The sequence below is a fragment of the Oryctolagus cuniculus genome, chromosome 6 (assembly GCF_051225735.1).
Source record: "Oryctolagus cuniculus isolate XC-2025 breed Fujian yellow rabbit chromosome 6, ASM5122573v1, whole genome shotgun sequence".
Taxonomy (NCBI): Eukaryota; Metazoa; Chordata; class Mammalia; order Lagomorpha; family Leporidae; genus Oryctolagus; species Oryctolagus cuniculus.
The window spans coordinates 126,331,628-126,352,935 of NC_142872.1; the positions used below are offsets into that span (position 1 = coordinate 126,331,628).

General features: G+C 42.2%; 1 protein-coding gene across 5 annotated transcripts in view; it reads right to left on the reverse strand.

Moving 5' to 3' along the window:
• The window catches only part of RNF19A (ring finger protein 19A, RBR E3 ubiquitin protein ligase), a 64,233-nt gene extending 46,839 nt beyond the window's left edge, over positions 1-17,394 (reverse strand). For 2 of the 5 annotated variants that reach the window (XM_089336396.1, XM_051843961.3), the window contains exon 1: positions 17,065-17,328. The gene's annotated coding sequence lies outside the window, so the exon portion shown is untranslated. Of the gene's footprint in view, positions 1-16,179; positions 16,377-17,064 lie in introns of all 5 variants that reach the window. The other 3 variants (XM_008255794.5, XM_051843960.3, XM_070075367.2) reach the window with 3 other exon arrangements.
• Positions 17,395-21,308: the final 3,914 nt, after the last annotated feature.

Here is a 21,308-nt window from a genome sequence, read left to right on the forward strand (position 1 = left end):
CATATGGGCATTGGTCTGAGTCTCTGCTGCTCCACTGCTGGCTCTGAAATGGCTTCCTACTATAATCACAATAGTTAGCCACTTGGATGTTTAACATATATTATTATAGTATGTGAATTTATTAAAGGCAATATAAATGTTTTTCAGTTATATTTATATAGCTACAAACCTAACTCAAGTGATCTAATATTAAAACCTCAATCAACTACTTATGAATGAAAGGTGAAACTCAATAAATCATTAGCGCAGGCAAGTACAAGTTTCTGCCTATCAGTTTCTATTTTTGGAAGACAAATGCTTCTTAGGAGCCAAAAACACTAGTTTGAGTTCTACCTTTAAGACAGATTCTGTGTTTTGTCAAACTTTGCTTTATACCTTTGTCAAACCAATGGTTAAGAATGTTATATGAATATAGTTTTAATAATCTGTGTTTACTTTAAAATATATGGGTGAAATGGTCATGTTTCCATTTGATCACTGTTACTATAGTCCTGCTAAACTATAGTCTTTTTACTTTTTACTTGTGGAACTCTTCATTTGGTGCAGCATTAAGCCCTTGACTATTAATTTTTTTTTTATTTTTTAAAGATTTATTTATTTGAAAGTCAGAGTTACACAGAGAGAGGAGAGGTAAAGAGGTAGAGAGGTAGAGAGGTAGAGAGAGAGAGAGAGAAAGAGGTCTTCCACCACTGGTTCACACTCTACAATTGGCTGCAATGGCTGGAGCTGACCCTATACGAAGCCAGGACCCAGGAGCTTCTTCCAGGTTTCCCACGCAGGCACAGGGGGCCAAGGACTTGGGCTGTCTTCTACTGCTTTCCCAGGCCATAGCAGAGAGCTGGATCAGAAGTAGAATAGCCAGGACTCAAACTGGCGCCCATACGGGATGCCAGCACTACAGGTGGTGGCTTTATCCTCTACACCACAGCTATGGCTCCTATTAATGTAATTTAAAAACATGTTATCTCAGGGCCTGGGTTGCAGCACAGTGGGTTGTTTTCACCTGCTATGCCAACATCCTCAATGGGTGCAGGTTTGAGTCCTGGCTGTGCCACTTCCAATCTCTGCTAATACGCCTGGGAAAGCAGTGGAGGATGTCCCAAGTACTTGGGTCCCTGCACCCATGTGGGAGACCAAGATGAAGCTCCTGGTTTTAGCCTGGCCAAGCCCTGGCAGTTGTGGCTATTTGGGGAGTGCACCAGTGGATGGACTCTCTCATACTTGCTCACTCTCTCCCGCTTCTCTGTGTCTTTCAAATAAGTAAATAAATCTTTTTTAAAAAACACATTATCTGAAAAACTAAAAGTGAGCTAAACTAAAAAACCAATAAGCAAGGCTGAGACTGAATCAGTAATAATAAAGAAACACCCAGAACTGGGTAGAGGACTTCTCTGCTGATTTATATCACACTTTTAAAGAAGAACTATCTCCAATTCTTCTTAAACTATTCAAAACTGAAAGGGAGAGTATCCTTCTAAATTGTATGAGGCAAATATTACTTTAATTCCAAATCAGAAAATGATACAGCCAAAAAAAGAGAACTACCGACCAATATCCTTGATGAACACAGATGCGAAACTCTAGAACAAAATACTAGCCAATCAAATCGAACACGTCAAAAAGCTCATCCACCTGGACAAGTGGGATTTATCCTTGGTATATAGGGATGGTTCAGCATATGCAGATTAATAATTCTGATATATCACATTAACAAACTGAATAATAAATTTCATGATTATCTCAATAGATGCAGAGTAAGCATTTGGTGAAATATAACATCCTCTCATGATGAAAAGAAATCTTATGCAAAATGAGTACAGAAGAAATACATCTCAACATAATCAAGACAATATATGACAAACTTACAGCCAGGATCAAAGAAATCAAAGGGATACAAATTAGAAAAAAAGTTGAATTAGCAGATAATGATCCTATGTATAGGGGAAGCAAAAGATTTCACTTAGAGACTATCAGAATTATTCATAAGAGTTTGGCAAAGCTGCAGGTTATAAAATCAATACACAGGGCCAGTGCTGTGGTATACAAGGTTAAGCCTCGGCCTGCAGTGACAGCATCCCATATGCATGCCAGTTCAAGTCCCAGCTGCTCCACTTCTGATCTAATTCTCTGCTAATGCACCTGGGAAAGCAGAAGATAGTCCAAGTACTTGGGCCCTTGCACCCAGGTGGGAGACCTGGAAGAAGCTCTGGATCCTAGCTTTAGCCTGGCCCAACCCCAGCAATTGAGTCTATTTGGGGAGTGAACCAGCAGATGTAAGAGTGATCTCTCTCTCTGCCTTTCAAATAAATAAATCTTTTTTTAAAAAAATCAACACACAAAAATCAATAGTATTTGTATACATGAACAGTGCCATGGCTAAGAACTTGTAGGATCAGTACCATTCTCAATAACTACAAAAAAAATTAAATACCTTGGAATAAATTTAACTAAGGATGTGAAAAATCTCTACAATGAAAATTACAAAACATTGAAGAAAGAAATAGAAGATACAAAAAAATGGAAAAATCTTCCATGTTTGTCAAATGGAAAAATTACTATCATCCAAATGTTGATAGTATCTAGAACAATTTAGATTTAATGCAATCCCAATCCAAATGCCAAGAACATTCTTCTTAGATCCAGAAAAAAATGGTGCTAAAATTCATATGAAAACACAAGAGACCCCAAATAGCTAAAGCAATCTTAAACAACGAAAACAAAGCCATAGGCATCACAATACCAGATTTCAAGACATTCTACAGTGCAATTATAATCAAAACAGCCTGGTAGTGGCACAAAAATAGACATGTAGACCAATGGAACAGAATAGAAACCCCAGAAATTAATCCACACATCTACAATCAACTAATCTTTGACAAAGGAGCTAAAATCAATCCCTGGAGAAGGGACAATCTCTTCAACAAATGGTGTTGAGAAAATGGGATCTATGCTTGCAGTATGAAACAAGACTCCTACCTTACTCCTTACATAAAAATCAACTCACAGATGGATCAAGCATCTAATCTATATCCTGATACCATCAAATTACTAGAGGAAAACATTGGGGAAACTCTGCAAGATACTGGCAGAGGCAAAGACTTCTTAGAAAACACTCTAGAAGCACAGGCAGTAAAAGCAAAAACAGACACATGGGAATAGCATCAAGCTAAGAAGCTTCTGCACAGCAAAGGAAACACTCAACAAACAAAAGAGTCAATCAAATAGGAGAAAATATTTGCAAACTATGCAACTGATAAAGGATTAATATCCAGAATATATAAAGATCTGAAGAAGCTCAACAACAAAACAACCCAGTTAAGACATGGGCAAAGGACATGAACAGGCATTTTTCAAAGGATGAAACAAAAATGGCCAACAGACATATGAAAAAATGCTCAGGATTTTTTTGGCCTTCAGGGATATGCAAATAAAAACCACAATGAGGTTTCACCTCACCCCAGTTAGAATGGCTATTATTCAAAAATTGAAAAATAATAAATGCTTGTGACAATGTGGAGAAAAAGTTACCCTTAATGCACTGTTGGGAATATAAACTAGTACAACCATTATGGAAGATAGTATGGAGATTCCTCAGAAATCTGAATATAGATTTACCATATGACACAGCCATCCCACTCCTGGGAATTTACCCAAAGGAAATGAAGTCAGTACATGGAAGAGCTATTTGTACCCTTGTGTTTATTGCAGCTCGATTCACAATAGCTAAGATACAGAATCAGCCTGGATGTCCACCAACTGATGATTGGGGAAAAAAATGTTATTAATATACAATGGACAGTACTACTCAGTCATAATAAAGAATGAAATGTTGTCTTTTGCAACTAAATGGATGCAGCTGAAGACCATTATGCTTAGTGTAATATGACAGTCCCAAAAAGACAAATATCATGTTTTCTTTGGTACAGAATACACAAAAAAGTGTAAGAATGAAATTGACATCTTATGATTTTATTATTATCTTTAGCTCTTGTCTATACTCCTGTAGTACAGTTGTCTTTCAACTATTTACTTGTTGAGCATTACGGTTAAGTGGTACACTAAGCCTGTGATTATAAAGTAATTTGTAATTATGTTATTGCAAAAATTAAAAGGAAAAAAAGAAACAAAGGGAAGATAGGGGATTGAGAGAGGGAGGGAGGAACAGGAAGACAGGGAAGTATGGTTATCTTAGAATTTTATTTATGAAACATATGAAATTGGTTCTTATATTAATAAAAAGTTTTTAAAGCAAAAAAAATATTATCTCAAAAACTGAAAGACAAGGAAGGAGAGAGAGGGAGGGAGGGAATATCATTATATTCTTTGAATTGTATCTATGAACTATACTGAAGTTATTATAAACAATTTTTTGTATTAAAAAAAGATGGTTTCTGTGATTTTTGAAGTAGAAACCAAAAGTTCAGAATAAATTATTGATCTCATGGTTAAGATACTGTTTGAAATATCTTCATTCCATCAGAGTGCCTAGATTTCAGTCCCTACTACAACTTCCTACTAATTAGCATTTAGAGGCAGCAGGCCATGGCCCAAGTGGTTGGGTTCCAACTACTCACATGGGAGAAGTTCCTGGCTTGCTTTAGTCCAACCCTGGCTCTTGTGGGCATTTGGAGAATGAACCAACAGATGGGAGTTCTTTCCCTACCTCTTAAATAAATAAAATACAATAAACAAACACTGTTTCAATATGCTACAAAGCCTCCCAAAAGAGATGGCTCTTCTTAAACAGCTTCACAAACATGCACCTGCCACATTTATGTAGTTAAGCCTATTCTTGATTGGGGGTATAACAAAATGGTGCTTTTTGTTTACATAATATTCATTACCCAATTTATTACAAAAAGTAGCTGTTATAGAGAGGAGGAACTATTATTCCATTTTCCTCTTTTAAAAAATTAAAAATATTTTGGCTTGCTTATTCCAGGTCCTCTTTCATAAGAAGGGCAAACAATACACCAACAGGGAAATAGTAGAGAAAGTAGTGTGTAAAATGCCAAGCATAATCAAATACTCAAAGACATGCGAGTTTAAATAAGTTCATAAAAGATATCTAGCTATCAAATTTCCTCAGCCAGTTAAAATACACATTGTTGTACATCAACAGAAGAGAATGTTAACCTAGTTAGCATGAGATCTCAGTCAAGTCTGTCCAGGTTTTCTGAATTTCAGTTTAATTATTTGAAAACTTAGGCAGTAAGCTCAGTTAACATCTCCGGTCCCTTAGTTCTAGAGAGCTATAATTCTCATGTAAAACATACACACAGTTTTAATACAAAAAATACTCTAGAGTTAAAAGTAGATAATGGACAAGAGCCTCGGGTGATTACTGACATCATAAATAAGAGTGTCAATTGTTAAATCAACAGGATTCACTGTGCACTTGCTCCCCATGTAAGACCTCTGTCCTTGATGTGTTATACTATGAGAATTAATGGTAAAACTAGTCTTCAAACAGTACTTTATACTTTGTGTATCTGTGTGGGTGCAAACTGTTGAAATCTTGGCTATGGAACCTATCCTAGTATTCTAAACTAAACTTTACATTTTATAAGTGAGAAAAAATGAAGCCTAGAGCTACTTTGGTCCAATATGTCACCATTAATTACATGAAGCTATTCAAATTTTTATTTTTCATTTTATTATTGGGGAGGAGGAGGAGGAAGGTGGGTGGAGAGGGGAGAGAAGCATGGAAACATACCCTGGTTCACTTTCCAAATGCTTGCAATAGCCAGGGCTGAGCCAGGAGCCAAGAACTCCATCTGGGTCTCCCATATAGGTGGCAGGGATCCTAGTACTAGAGCCATCACCTGCTGCCTCCCTGGGAATGCATTTGCAGGAAGCTAGATTGGAAGTCTAATAGATGGGACTTGAACCACATACTCTGAGATACAGGTGTCCCAAAAAGCAACTTAAAGCACTGCACAAAACACCTACCCACATATGAGGCTATTTAAATTTACCTAGATTTTAATTTCAGCCCCTCAATTGCACTAGTCACATTTCAACTGCTCTATAGTTTTATATGGCTACTGGCTGCCACAATGGACAGCAAACAAAGCTCTACTGGAGAACACTGGTCTACAAATTAAGTGATTTATCTACACAGCTAATTAAGCAAAGGCAAATTCTCAGTACTCTGCTACCTTACTTCATAGACCAAACCTTCTCTAACCTGCTGGTGTCTGATTTATCACATCGCCCTCCTTGCTTAGGAATTTCCACTGGTTTTCCAAGAATAAATCTCAAACTTTACATGAAATTCAAAGCCCTCCACAGACTAAACTTAGTTTCTTGTCTTTCTCTTACACAAAAACCCCACACACTAGCCAACTGACCCATTTGCTAAATAAAAAAAAAAAAAAAAAAAAAAAAAACCTTTGTAATTTCACCTCCATGACTTTTACTATGCTTGTCTCTGCCTGGAATACTCTTCTTCATCTTTTCTAATCAAAAGTCCTTATTGTCTTTCACAGACCAAGTCCTATCTTATATCCATAAACCATTCTAGCTCAATAATTATAAATATACACTAATAAAAACTGCATTGGTTTATATAGAAGTTTACAATTTTTTAAATTTTTCATCTAATTTTTTTTTTTGACAGGCAGAGTTAGACAGTGAGAGAGAGAGACAGAGAAAAAGGTCTTCCTTCTGTTGGCTCACCCCCCAAATGGTGGCTAAGGCCAGCGCGCTGCGCCAGTCCGAAGCCAGGAGCCAGGTGCTTCCTCCTGGCTCCCATGCCAGTGCAGGGGCCCAAGCACTTGGGCCATCCTCCACTGCCTTCCTGGGCCACAGTAGAGAGCTGGCCTGGAAGAGGAGCAAACAGGACAGAATCCAGCGCCCCAACCAAAACTAGAACCCGGGGTGCTGGCGCTGCAGGTGGAAGATTAGCCTAGGGAGCTGCGGAGCCGGCCTCATCTAAATATTTTAATGTGACTTTTTTTCTGTGCTAAAAGGTAGAAAAATACTCAAGCAGAGTAAAAAAGGTCAGGAGTGTAAGTTAGTGTTGATTATAATTTTCAATAGGCTGATCAGTCTCTCACTGAAAAGGTGACACTTCAGCAAAGATGTGAAAGAGGTAAAGGAGTTGTTAGCCCTGTGGAAATCTGGAGAAAGAACATCCAAGACAGAGGCAACAGCCTTTGCAAAGGCCCCATAGGAGGAACATGCCTGACAGGACCAAATAGGAAGCTAGAATCTGGCCAAAGGGAAATGAGCAAGGCAAAGAATATGAGATAGGGCAGAATGCAATGGGGCCAGGTTGTATGGGTTATCAGTCACTGTAAGTACTTTGGTTTTTATTCTAAGAAAGAAGGGGAAACTCTGGGTGCCTCTAAACAGATTAAGACAGTTTACAACCTCCAAACAGATGGCGATAGTTTAAATGGATTATTTTACTGTAACAAAAAGATGCAGGGCAGGCATTTGGCCCAGCATCCCCATATCACTGTCTAGTTTGAGTCCCAGCTCTACTCCTGATTACTTCTGATTACAGCTTCCTGCAAATGTGCATCCTGGGAGCAGCAGGTTCAAGTAGTTGGGTACCTGCCACCCACATGGGAGGTCTGGGTCGAGTTCCTGGCACCCAGCTTTGGGCTGTCTCAGCTCCAGCCATGGTGGGCAGACAGGGAGTGAATCAATGGATGAGAGCGCTCTCTCAATAACAGGGGGTAAGGAGAATGCAGTGGCAGGGCAAGGGAGACGGCATGAACAGTGTAATAACCACTGCAATTTGGGCAGGCATGTGGTACAGTGGGCTAAGTCATGACTTGGTGTGCTCATATCCATATTGGATTGCTGGGGATCAAGTCCCACCTTCACTTCGGATTCAGCTTTCCGCTAATGCACCTTCTGGTAGGCAGCAGGTAATGACTCAAGTGCTTGAGTCTCTGCCACACACATAGGAGACCAGGATTAAGTTCCTGGCTCTTGGCTTTGGCCAGATCTAGCCTCGGCTGTTGCAAGCATTTGGGGAGTGAAGTAGCAGAAGACAGAGTGTGCTCTCTTCTTCTATGCTGATCTATATTTCAAATAAGTAAACAGGGGCTGGAGCAATGGCGCAGAAGGTAAATCCTCTGCCTGCGGCGCCGGCATCCCATATGGGCACCAGTTCTAGTCCTGGCTGCGCCACTTTAGATCCAGCTCTCTGCTGTGGCCTGGGAAAGCAGTACAAGATGGCCCAAGTGCTTCGGCCCCTGAACCTGTGTGGGAGACCCGTAAGAAGCTCCTGGCTTCGGATCGGCTCAGATTTGGCCACTGCTGCCGTTGGGGAGTAAACCAGCAGATGGAAGACCTCTCTCTCTCTCTCTCTCACTGTTAACTCTACCTCTCAAATAAAATTTTTTTAAAAAATAAGTAAACAAAATATTACTGCAATAATCCAGGAAAGAGAAGGTGATGGCTCTCCAGGGGAAGCAATGAGGATATATTTTGATGTACATTTTGAAAAGTGAACTGTTAGCATTTCTTGATGGATTGCAAACAGGATTTTGGCCTGATTAACCAGAAGACTGAAAGTGCTACCAACTGAAAGGGGAAGGCTATAAAAAACAAGTTGTGGGGAGAAACCATGACCAGGAGTTCATTTTCAGACTTAAATTTGATGTCTTTATCTAGGTGGAAATATGTATCCGAACTCCTATTTGACCAACCTGGAATTTAGGACAAAAGTCTGGCCTAGAGATGTAAATCTGCAATTTGTTATATGGATGGCATCTTTAATCATGAGTGTGGATGAAATCATGAAGGGAATAAAAAGAGAAATGTAGGGAGTGAGCCCTGTGGCATTCCAACACTATGATGTGGAGGAGAGGAAGACCTAGTAAGGACACAAAATATAGCTGAGAGACTGTTAAGGAATTGTATCTTAAAACCTGTTTAAAACATGAACCACATCTTACAAAGTAAAGAATAAAAGGGTAAACTGGGAGAATAAAGGAAGGCATGAACAAAAACAACAGAATGTATGTTAAAGGGTATAATCTTTTTTTTGGGGGGGGGGGGGACAGGCAGAGTTAGACAGTGAGAGAGAGACCTAAAGAAAGGTCTTCCTTCCGTTGGTTCACCCCCCCCCCCAAATGGCTGCTATGGCTGGCGCACTGCGCCAATTCGAAGCCAGGAGCCACATGCTTCCTCCAAGCCTCCCATGCGGGTGCAGGGCCCAAGCACGTGGGCCATCCTCCACTGCCCTCCCAGGCCACAGCAGAGAGCTGAACTGGAAGAGGAGCAACCGGGACAGAATCTGGCGCCCCAACTGGGACTAGAACCCGGGGTGCCGGCACCACAGGCTGCGCCGGCCAAGGGTATAAACTTTTTCTTAAGTTCACTTAGACTGGAAGGTATTAAGTCACCTTCTCTGTTACTTCTAAGAAACATTTAGAATTCTAAAGGAAGGATGTCTGTCTCTTTAAGATTTATTTATTTATTTGAAAGCCACAGTTAAAGAAAGAGGAGGAGAAACGGAGAGAGATCCTCCATCCGCTGGTTCACTCCTCAGATGGCCATAACAGCCCAGGATGGGCCAGCCAGAAGCCAGGAGCATTTCCTGGGTCTCCCATGTGAGGGAAGGGGTCCAACCACTTGGACTGTCTTCCACTGTTTTCCTGGGCACACTAGCAGAGAGCTGGATGGGAAGTAGAGCAGCTAGGACCCAAACTTGCGCACATATGGGATGCCTGTGCTGCAAGCTAGGCATACAAGCTAGCATAGTGCTAGGCTACTACTATGCGGGCCCCATCTGTTGCTTGATAATCACAATGGATGACATCAAAGATAAAGTACAGACCTTTGGCTTACTGTAGTCTTTTGACTACTATTAGTGTCCCATGGCCACTGTAACAAATAACCACAAACTGCCCAGCGCCGCGGCTCAACAGGCTAATCCTCCACCTTGCGGCACCGGCACACCGGGTTCTAGTCCTGGTCGGGGCACCAGATTCTGTCCCGGCTGCCCCTCTTCCAGGCCAGCTCTCTGCTGTGGCCAGGGAGTGCAGTGGAGGATGGCCCAAGTCCTTGGGCCCTGCACCCCATGGGAGACCAGGAGAAGCACCTGGCTCCTGCCATTGGATCAGTGCGGTGCGCCGGCCGCAGTGGCCATTGGAGGGTGAACCAACGGCAAAGGAAGACCTTTCTCTCTGTCTCTCTCACTGTCCACTCTGTCAAAAAAAATAAATAAATAAATAACCACAAACTGGGTAATTTAGACAACATAGCTTCATTCTCAGTTTTGGAAGCTAGAATTCCAAAACTCAGCTAGGCATGCTTCCTCCCAGAGCTCTGGGGAAGAATCTGTTTTTTGCCTCTTCCAGCATCCATAAGCCCACTGTAAGCATTCCTTGGCTTGTGGCTACATTATTGTAATCTCTGCTTCTATGGCCATACTGCCTCCTCTTCTAATATCCCTGTGCTTTTTGCTTACAGGGTAATTTGTTACTGCATTTGAGGAGACCTGGGCAATAGAGGATGAACCCATCTCAAGATTCTTACTTACATATGCCAAGATCTTTCTTCCCATGTAAGGTAACACTCAGATTCTGGGGATTGGGATGGGCACATATCTTTTGAGGTGGAGCTATCATTCAACCCACTACAACATTCCAGGAATACTTGCTAAGAACTTCAGGAAAGAATCCTACATTTATGCAAAATGCCAAAAGATTTTTTTAATCAATTTATTTCAGAGGAAGAGGCAGAGCGAGAGAGGGGAGATTCCCCTTCACCTACCTATTTCACTCCATAAATGTCCACAAGAATCAGGCAGAGCTCGGAGCCGGGAACTCAATCCAGATCTCCGACGTGAGTAGCAGGGACCCAAGCACTTGAGCCATCATCATCTGCTTCCTTCCAGAAACCACATTAGTAGGAAACTACTGTCAGAGCTGGGAGTTGAACCTAGACACTCCAGTGTGGAATGTGAGTATATTAACTGCAAGGCCAAATACCCAAAAAAGGGTATTACATGCTTGCCATAATAAAAAAAAAAATTACTTTCAAAATTAAAAGGTATAGATGGGGGGCTGGTGCTACAAAACACAGGTTAAGTCACAGCCTGAAAAGCTGGGTTCAAATCATAGCTGCTCCACTTCCAATCCAGTTCCCTGCCAATGGAACTATGGAAGCAGCAAAGGACAGTCCAAGTACCTGGGCCCCTGCCACCCATATGAAAGACAAGAATGGAGTTCCTGGCTCCTGGCTACTGCCTGGCCAGGTCATTGTAGCCATTAAAGGGAGTGAACCAACAGATGGAAGATCTCTGTCACACTGATTTTCCACTAAAAAAAATCATTTTCTAAAATTTAAAGGTATGGCTATAAGAAGATAGCTATTTGATCTGGCTAAGTGTATAACCAGAAGTCTCTCAACTGCTTACCAGGTAACCACCACCACCCTAGGCCTGTATAAAAGAATTACTGTCACACTGCTATACATCACAAACCCTGAGGTGACAGCCTTTCCTAAATGGTTAGTTTACTTTCCTCTCCAACCAACTCACACTACTTCCCTCTTTCCAAAGGGTCTTATTTCATGATTTTGATATAAGGATGCCCATAAGACAACCCAGTTATTGTAAAAATAAAACCAGTTCTGACAATATTTAAATAGATGAAAGTACTGTATGTTCTCATTTATATGGAATAAAAGAAAAGAAAACAAACAAACAAACAAACAAACAAGATCTCCAGAAGCTAAGCAGAATTGTGCATACCAGAGGTAGGGAGAATAGGGAGGAGGGAAGGAGAGGCAAACATTGCTTAACAGGTACTAAATTACAGTTAGCAGAAAGAAGTTCTGGTGTTCTATTGCAACGCAAGGTGACATTAATATCTACAATAATGTACTATAACTATTTTTAAAAGCCAAGAGATTATTATGAATGCTTTCATCAAAGAGTTATGTTTGAGGAGACTGTCATGTTTACCCTGAATTGAACACTGAACAAGGTAGACATTAAAAAAAAAAAAAAAAAAAAAGACTGCTTGGAAAGAAAAAATAGATGAGAAAAAAAAAAATAGATGAGACTCTCTTTAATTCTATAAGTTACAAGAGCACCTTGTATTGATTTATTCATTGAAACTGATTCCAATGTGAAAGGTAACAGGACACTCCATATGCAGTAGTCTCAGTGGGACTTCCTTTTTTTTTTATATTGAGCTTTGCTAAGACAAGTTACTAATAATAAAGAGATCTCTTTCATAACAGTCTTATCTAAGCAGTTCAGAATGTTTCAAAGGCATAATTAATTCATACTAACCTAATAAAACAGACAATAGCAGATAGTCCCTCCTTTTATAAAAAGGGAGATTGAGGCAGTCATTTGGGAGTTATAAAACTATGAGAAGACAGGTACCCTGACTTTCAATTCAACTTAGTAATTCTAGTTCAATGACATACACAATTCTGTATTTGGCCTCAAAAAGCAGTTAGAAAAAAAGACTACAAAAAAATGACTATCAAAAACAGATTTTTCCATGGAAATGAACATGTCATATAAAATGTGGCTAGAGTTACACTATTCAGTATCTAAATAAAACAATGTAAAGTCATGAATTAATACATGTTAAAATTTTTTTGATGTTGAGTTAAATAATTATATTATGAAAATTAATTTCATTTTATTTTTTCTGTGGTACAGAAAATCTTGTATTTGCGGCTCGTGTTATATTTCTATTGGACAGCATTGCTGTAGAGAAAGTTATGAAATAAGCATCATACACCATAGATACTTTACTCAGCAAATACTTAGTCAACACCTATTATTGTCAGGCTTTAGAGTAATTGCTGAGACCTTAAGACTGAACAAAAAGAATGGGTCCTGCCATCATAGAGCCTGCATTGTTTCTTACACTTTTGCACTTTCACATATCTCATTTTGAATCAGGCATAAGAATAATTTAATTTAGAATACCATTTGGGGGGGGACAAATGACAATATTATGAAGTCACAAGTACATTCATATTAATGACCATCTATTTTGTGACAATTTCTAATATTTTGACATATATTTATCTTGAAGCCTAACACTATTACATTCCGGAAGGCTTCTACTGTTTTCTTGCTCCTTCTAATTAGTTTGCTCCTTCCTTCTAGCTTGCCTCTACCAGAGTGTCTGTTCAACTGGCAACCTGTCTGCAGCTAACTTTGTGACAGGGCTATTTTTACTCGTAGGGGTCCCCAGAGCAGGACAGAGATTGAAAATGATAAGTGTTGGCCGGCACAGTGGCTCACTAGGCTAATCCTCCCTCTTGCGGCGCCGGAACACCGGGTTCTAGTCCCAGTCGGGGTGCCGGATTCTGTCCCAGTTGCCCCTCTTCCAGGCCAGCTCTCTGCTGTGGCCCGGGAGTGCAGTGGAGGATGGCCCAAGTCCTTGGGCCCTGCACCCACATGGGAGACCAGGATAAGCACCTGGCTCCTGGCTTCGGATCAGCACGGTGCGCCAGCCACGGCAGCCATTGGAGGGTGAACCAGCGGCCAAAAAAGAAGACCTTTCTGTCTCTCTCTCTCTCACTGTCCACTCTGCCTGTCAAAAAAAAAAGAAAAAAAAAAAATGATAAGTGTACCATAATTTTAAGGGACCAACTCCAGTTTTTTGAAGCAAAGATTCAATTTTCAAGTTTCTTTTGGAGTAAAACAAAAATAGGGTTATTTTTGAATAGAATTTTGTTTCATAATTTAATGCACAAACAGGATTAAAGCAATTCCTCATCAGTTATGTCTTATTGAAAATTTCACATAACAAAATCTTCTTGAACAGGACTTCTAATATAAAATACTAGCTAGCATCAACAGACCAAGGCTACCTAATGGTCTAAGGCTAATGGCATGGCTTAAGAAAACAATGTTACCAGTACAAAGTCATCAGGTATTACTACAACAGAGAGCAACGCAAGCAAAAATGACTATCAAAATGTGCTAATTTTTCCCACTTTAATTTGGAAAGTATCACTGACGTATGATAGCTCTTGAAAAATAAATGAAGTATCCAGGTTTTAGACACCCAGATGATTTCACTACCATGTCCCCTACCACCATCTGAAATACAGATGTGTTTAGCAAAGGAATATTATTCCTCAGTCCTTAGCTGTGCAGGTGTGGTTGTGCATATATTATTTCAATGTTATGCATCTTCTGTCAGTTAACGGACATCTTCAACTTAAATATATTTTAAAAGACCACAGAAAAAGAGTTAACTACTTTTGGAAGAAAAAAAAAAAACTGCCCAGGTAAGGACAACCTAGCTATTCTCCATTAGTAATCCCATTAACATTTTGCTAAACAGGAGTTAAACCAAAGCCATTACTTAACCTAGAGTACTCCATGTATGATCCTAGGTCCTTTCAGACAATCACCAAACTGCTACTATGCTATATAGTGTGCTCATTTGCCAAATACAATACAACATGCAATTAAATATAAATTTAGAAATTCAACTTTATTTTGGCCTTCAGCCCAAAATATGCTAAAGTTTTTGGACTTCATTTATTTAAGAAAAAGGCAATAACAAAAAGAGCATTAGCTTAGAAAGAAGCAGCCTGTAAATGACAATCAATTGTCACTTGTTAGTGCCACCAGAAAAAACAATTTCCCAAGATTTCCTGTAGAACCTGAGTAGAGAAGATGTAAGTGAGCAATTCAGATGTAAATGCAGCAAATTCATCTCCGGCTTACTCAGTGCCCAGCACTTGTCTAGGGACTTTTATGTTATCACAGATATCTTGCCTTTTTTCCTCCCCTTGGAAATTCCAGAAAACTACATTTCTCAATCATCAGTGCCCTCCAGACTAAAAAAGAAAGAAAATGTGTAAGAAATGATTAGAAACCAAAGAATTTCTGGAATAAACCTAAGTGTTTAAAATAAAATCAGAACATGCCATAATTTACTCAGACTGTTTAAAATGGTCTAAAAATGCCTCAACTTACCTATATTTAATTCCATTTAACAACTTAATAATAAGCAGTATTCTTCCATCTGAACCTAATAGAGAGGTGACCTCAAGGGTCTTACCGTCACAACTGCAAAAATAACTGCTTTATGACTTCACCTATGTTCACACTTGAGAAGAATATTTACTTTCCACTAAAATACTGAGGTATTTTAAAAAACAAATAATTTTAGTGTCCCTCATGTCAGGAAGAAAATAAAGCAACAATAAGTAAAAAGGTACCAAAAATTCAACAAATCATCATTAATATTTAAAAAGCAAACTCCAACATGGGTTGAATAAAATGGATAGGTTTTTGCATTAATGCTAATGATCAACTGAAATATAAAACAATAATTTCAAGTAGCTACTATCTGGACAGTAAAAACTGGGTTGTGTTTCAACACCTAAAATGATGTTGCAGTTTTAAAAAATTAATCTTAAAGGAGTCCTCCTGGAAGACTGAGATACTGGAAAAAAAAACATTAAACGTCAGTTGCCAAGTGTAATTTTTTTTCCTTAGAAAGACATTTTTCAATGACGTTTAAATATTTTCCATGGACACATGAAATTTAAAACTTTAGTTATATCGTATACAGTAATAAAGAAAGAACATTACCAAGCAGAACAAAAAAATTAACTGATAAAAGAAGTGGTTTTATTCTTTTTTGCATAATTTTAAGTACCGAGAGTTAATTCTAAATCCTCACCATGGAATTGCACACAGCTAGGAAAAAACATTTAACGATAAGATCACCATTTTCTATATAAAGAAAAATATGTATATTTTTATTTGATTCAGACAGTTCAGCATTAAAGACGCATTAACAGGCAAATGCGGTAGCGGCTTGAATTATAAAGAGAAGTGATTAACATGTGCCCTGACATGGTTACAGGCAAAGCTGAAAACTTGGGCATACCATCAGGTTTCATCGAGCCAATACGGTCAATGAATCTAGGTTAAAATAAGAAAAGCAGCCAAGAAAACAATAGAAAGACAGCCATGTTCTTACCAAAAAAAAAAAAAAAGAGAGAGAGAGAGAGAGAGAAAGGAAAGAAAAGACCACAAACATTTCACAGCAGCAGATCCGGGCAAATCTGCTTTTCGCCTCCACTGTTTACTAACATTTAAGGCCAACACCTGGGGATGCCCTTTTCAACGTCAACGTAACAGAACATTCTGCCACATTTTGAACAGCCAATATTAAGCAGAGTAAGCAAGCATCCTTCATGTATTTCTACCTCCGAAGGCCAACGGGGGAAAAAGTCCACCTTCCTCTCTCCCACAGACCTAGCCTCCGCCACTCTCTTCCTTCTTCTATGTACTGCCCTTGACGCGAGGTTAACGAACCCTAAACTTCTTTTTCCACGGTCCATCGCTGGAAAGGGTGGGGCTGGAGGTGGGGGGCGAGGGCAGGGTGGAACCCAGCTGATAAAAGCTGGAAATGCAAAGTCGGGGCATTACTTGCTGGGTGCGGGCCGGGAACACCCAGACGAAGGTCCAGGGGAAGACAATCCCGGAAGATCCCGGAGCCACACACCACGGTTCACCGGGGGTGTAGCTTGCTCGGACCAACCCGCCCCGGCTCCCGGCTTTCCTGCCCAACCGCCCCAGGCGTTGGGGGGCCAACCTCCCCGGCCCCCCGAATGTGCAAGCCAGGCCCGGAAGCCGGTCCCGTTAGAGCCGATTTCACCCGTCAGGAATGCGCTCCGCCCCCGCCGCCCCGCCGGGGCAGCCGCCCTCCGGTCTCGCCAGCTTCAGGGGCTGGGCGAGTGCTCCAGGGGAGCACCGCCTCGGCAGTCACAACACTGCCGGGCCGGCTGCCCGCTCCACAGACACCCGGGCTCCGCCCCGGCCAGCGCAGCCAACCCAGGGGCCAGTCCTGGGCCTGACCCTCGAGGCCCCGAGTCCCCCCCCCCCCCTCACGCCCCGGGCCGGCTGGCCGCGGCCCCAGCCCCTCTCGCAGGGCGCCGAAGGGGGCGCCTTCTCGCCCCCCACCCCCAAGTCCCGGGGCTTCCGAATCCATTTTCGTCCCGGGGAAGGGCGCGAGGCCAGAGCTCGTCGGGTCGGAAACCGGAGCCACCCTGCCCGCTCCCGGGTGCAACCTCCTGCGGTGCCCGCCGTACCTTAACTCCTCAGAGCGGCGGCGACGCAGAGCTGCGGGCGAGCAGGCCCATCTCCCCCGAGCGACGGCAGGAACCCGAGGAAACGCTGCGGGTGCGGGGGGTCCCTCAGCGGCGAGCGGCGCCTCTCAGCCGGGGCGGGGAGAGCGGAGGGACCGGGGCCCGACGGCCGCTCCCCAGACCTCCTCCGCAGTTCTGGCTGGAAGGCTGCTGGGGTGAACCAGCACCACAACTGCCATTCCCCCTCCCTCAGCCCCCGCTTTCCCCGCCTCCTCCTCCCACTTCTTCCTCTCGCCCCCGCCCCCCGGCCGCCCCGCCCCGCCCCGCCTCGGCGCGCCACCCACGTGCCTTGCGTCATGGCGTCACGCCCACCCGGCCCGCCGCGGGCGGCTCTGGGACTTGGTCGCGCGTTCGCCGGACGCCCGCGCACCGTTTCGCTGGCTGCACCTGGGCGGCCGGGCAGTCACCCGCCCTGCCGCGTGCAGAGATTCGCCCTGAGTGGGCTGGGCTGTGGGGCAGCGTCTCCCCGCCCTCCTGCGAGGACAGGTGGGGATGGCTGGAGCTGTCAGAGCGAGGGACGCCGGCTCCTGGCGTTTCGCACGGCGTTATTTATTCCTTTTGTGCTTTCTCGGTTCACCTGCTTGATTGGCAGCACCCGGGAGAGAGCGGGGCCGCTGCGTGGCCCAGAGTTCTGCTCTGGGCGCGGTACGTCCGCAGGTGCCCTCGGTCAGTTTTAATGGCCCTTGGCCACAGTAGCACCTTGCGCGAGGGTGTGGAGACTCCCTTGGACTCACCTTTGTCACTCCGTATTTTGGTACTTCACAAAGCCGTATGCTCATTGAGAATTCACATTTCAGTGCTCATTGATCTCTGCTACTTTCTGAATTACTTTGATCTAGCTTTAACTGTTGCATCACCTATCTTCTAAGCCAGCCAGACACCCCTCCTTTAATTTTTTTACCTTACACAAGACTTGGTATAAATTCTTCTTAATTGAATGAACAAAGTCAGGGCCTGGTCCATTTCCTCCTGGTTTATTTCTCATCAAGATATAGATCAGTCTTCTTTGGAATACTGAGAAATGAATATGATAGATGCTGGACAGACTGCATTCGCCATCTGTTTCTTAACTAAATATATCATCCTTCCAATCCTTGTTTTAGTATGTCTAATTGAAATTAGATACAAACCAGGGAGCCATGGTCTTTCCGACCGTGGTTGGTATCGTTGGTAACCCAGTCATGTTTACCAATTAGAAAACCGAACAAGCAAGGCAGTTGAGGTCCAAGTATCTTTGAACGTTAATTTTAAAGGAAGTAATTATGGGTCTGTTTATTTTCATTTGTCAGAAATTTTCAAACTGTTATAGATGCACCTTTAAATGCTATTTGAAGGCAGCCAGCAGTTTATGGGATACTTGAAGCCTACAGATAGTATAAGAATAGTACATTGATGGAACAGTACCCATACATAATATAATCCTTGAAAAGATATCAACATGTTAAACAACATTTCAGCACAGATGGAGATTGGCTTGAGAGGGGGTTTTGACGACAGTTCTGCAGAATGAGGATGGTTGTGTACTCTGTACAGTTGTATTTTCCAGAGATGCCTTTTCCAGCTTCCTGAAAGTTAGAGAGACTTCCTCCTCTTCGCTAGGCCAACGTAAATCTCCAAGGAAACAAATACTGAACATCTCCACCCACATCCCCACAGGCACTTCAAACTGAGCCTAACGTGGAGTTTACCATGGAGTTTCCTTAACACTGCTTGCCTCTTCCATTCACTGAGGCCAGAGCTGGAAATCTAGGACTTATGCCAGGCACTCTCTGACAATCCCAAACCACCATTAAACCTTGCATTCCTTAGCTTTTCGCTTCTATAACAATTATCTGACACAGGCTGCCTGTGAAGGAAAGAAGTTCATTTTGGCTCACGATTTCGGAGGTTCACAGCCTGAGAAATAGCACAGGCTCCATTGTTTTGGCTGCCTGGTGAGACAGGAGGATAGCAGTGGCCAGTCCTGTGCAAGAAGCAATAACGTGGTGGTCCAGGAAGCAGAGAGGACAGCGAGGCCCAACTGGGCCTTTGTGTTGCTCACCAGAACACCCAGCTCCTACATAAAGCTGGATTAAGTTTCCACCCTCTTAGTGTCTCAACTTATGACTTTGAGGTTTTAACATCTACATGAATTTGAGAACCATATCCAGTCCAAACTATAGGAACCACCAAATCCTATTCATTATGTCCCTTAAATATCCCCGTGTTCTTGTCTATGAGGGATCTTCAAAAAGTTCATAAAATGAATTAAAAAATAAAGTTTTTAGAAAATGTCCATTATCTATCAACTTTTGCTTTTCAGTTTCCAGATGGTCATTTTATCAGATAGTTTGAACATTAAATTTATCCTTGTTTGCAATCCAAAATCGTTCCCTGAAGTTTGCTGTTGTGTGTGTATTTACTGTTATGGTATGTTACTTTCTAAACTCTCTGGCACAATTCAGACTGCCACACTGCGAGTCAGGAGAGAGCTTTCCTTTCATGCTGCCAATTCTGAGCATTTAAATTCTGGTTTGTTTGGGTTGTGGCTCTTTGTTTTTGAAGTCTGTATTCTTTATTTGTAACAATTGTACTTTTATTTTTCTATATCCTCTAACTCCCCCATCTCCCCGCTTCTACATTCACAGTTGAACCATATTATTTAGGAAAGGCGCCTTGATGAAAAGACCAGGATAGGAGCTCTGACCATTCGTCAGTGTGTTCCCTAAAATAATTAAAAACAAAACAAAACCTAAAGAGCATCTTTCCATTTTTTTTTTAACATCTCTTGTGCTGCAGCAGTAGACAGAACTTGGGTTAGTTTTATGAAATGCAACATCTAACCCCTTGTTTTCTGGGAAAAAGAAACTGCAATGACTTGAAGTTGAGAATGTGGATACCGCCTCACTCACACACACTCATTCTCAGACTGGGCAAACCCCTCCCTCGCCCCCTCCTCCTGGCTGGCGCACACACTGGGCTGCGTGGCACAGGTACAGCGGAGCTGGGCTCAAGAGCCAGGCTCCATCTTTCTCCTCAGTAGCAAAGGCCAGGCTGCCTTTGACAATGAGCACCACAGCTGAACCCAGTCTCCATCTTCTCTCCCAAACCAGTCATTCCACTCGTTAGCAGCCACAAGACAGAAAACTACTTCTAGCCTCTCCCTGGGAAGAGACAGCTTTCTTTCTGTTGTTACAAGCGAGTAAATCCATCGTTTCTTTTCCAAGATGGCCGATGTTGTGGTTTTCTATGAAGTCAGTGCTTGCTTAGCTCACTAACAGCGCTGCTGGTGTCTACCAACTTTTTGAAGTACCCTCATGTATCCCCCTCTGCCTTTAGGGCGGCATTTTCATCGTGACCGCCTATTCGTGTCCCATGGAAGCACCTGCTAATTAAATCGGACTCTCAGAGGATGCTGATGCTCAGGCATCAGGAGTTTACAAAATTCCCCAGGTGATTCCAATGAATAGCAAAGGCTGAAAGTCACTGCAAGGGCCTAATTGTTTCTAACTGGGTTACTATAAAAATGAATGGGCCCAAGGTGGCTTAAGGTTTGGCAGCATTCTCCCATATTTGTCTACTGTCGTCTAAGTCATTCAGCATCAGTTAAATATTTGGGTGCCTGCTATGTTGAGAAACAGTGTTTGCTATGATAGGCACTGGGAACACGGCAATGAAAAAGACCACGTGTCTAGTAAGTTTATCAGAGTAACATAATAGAAACCAGGGAGGCTGTTCTCTCAAAGTCAACTCCTCTTACATTTCCACTGGGTTCGACAAGGCAGGAAAGAGGCAAACAAAATAAACGATGGAGAACATTGAGAATGACAGGTGCAAAGGTCCTATGGGGAGAGGAGTGTGAGCTGGGGTAGAGAGGAGAAGGAAGGAGGAAGATTATTCTAAATCTTTGATTCTTGATAAGAATCCTTCTAAATGATTGAGATGGTGAACATTGAGATGATAGAAGTGTGTTAAGCAGAGTGACATCTGATTTAGCCTGAAAATGATCACTCTGGCTGCTCTGTGGATTAGATTGTTGCACAACAAAATAAAAGTAGAACCGTTAGGAAGCTGTCCCAAGAATCCTATAAAGAAATAATAGTTCTATGAACCAAGGTGGAGTCTGTGGAGAAGTGACGATTTTGGTATTTGTTTCAGAGGTATGGTTGTAAGACTTGGATGGAGTGGAATAAAAGCAGGAAGTAAGA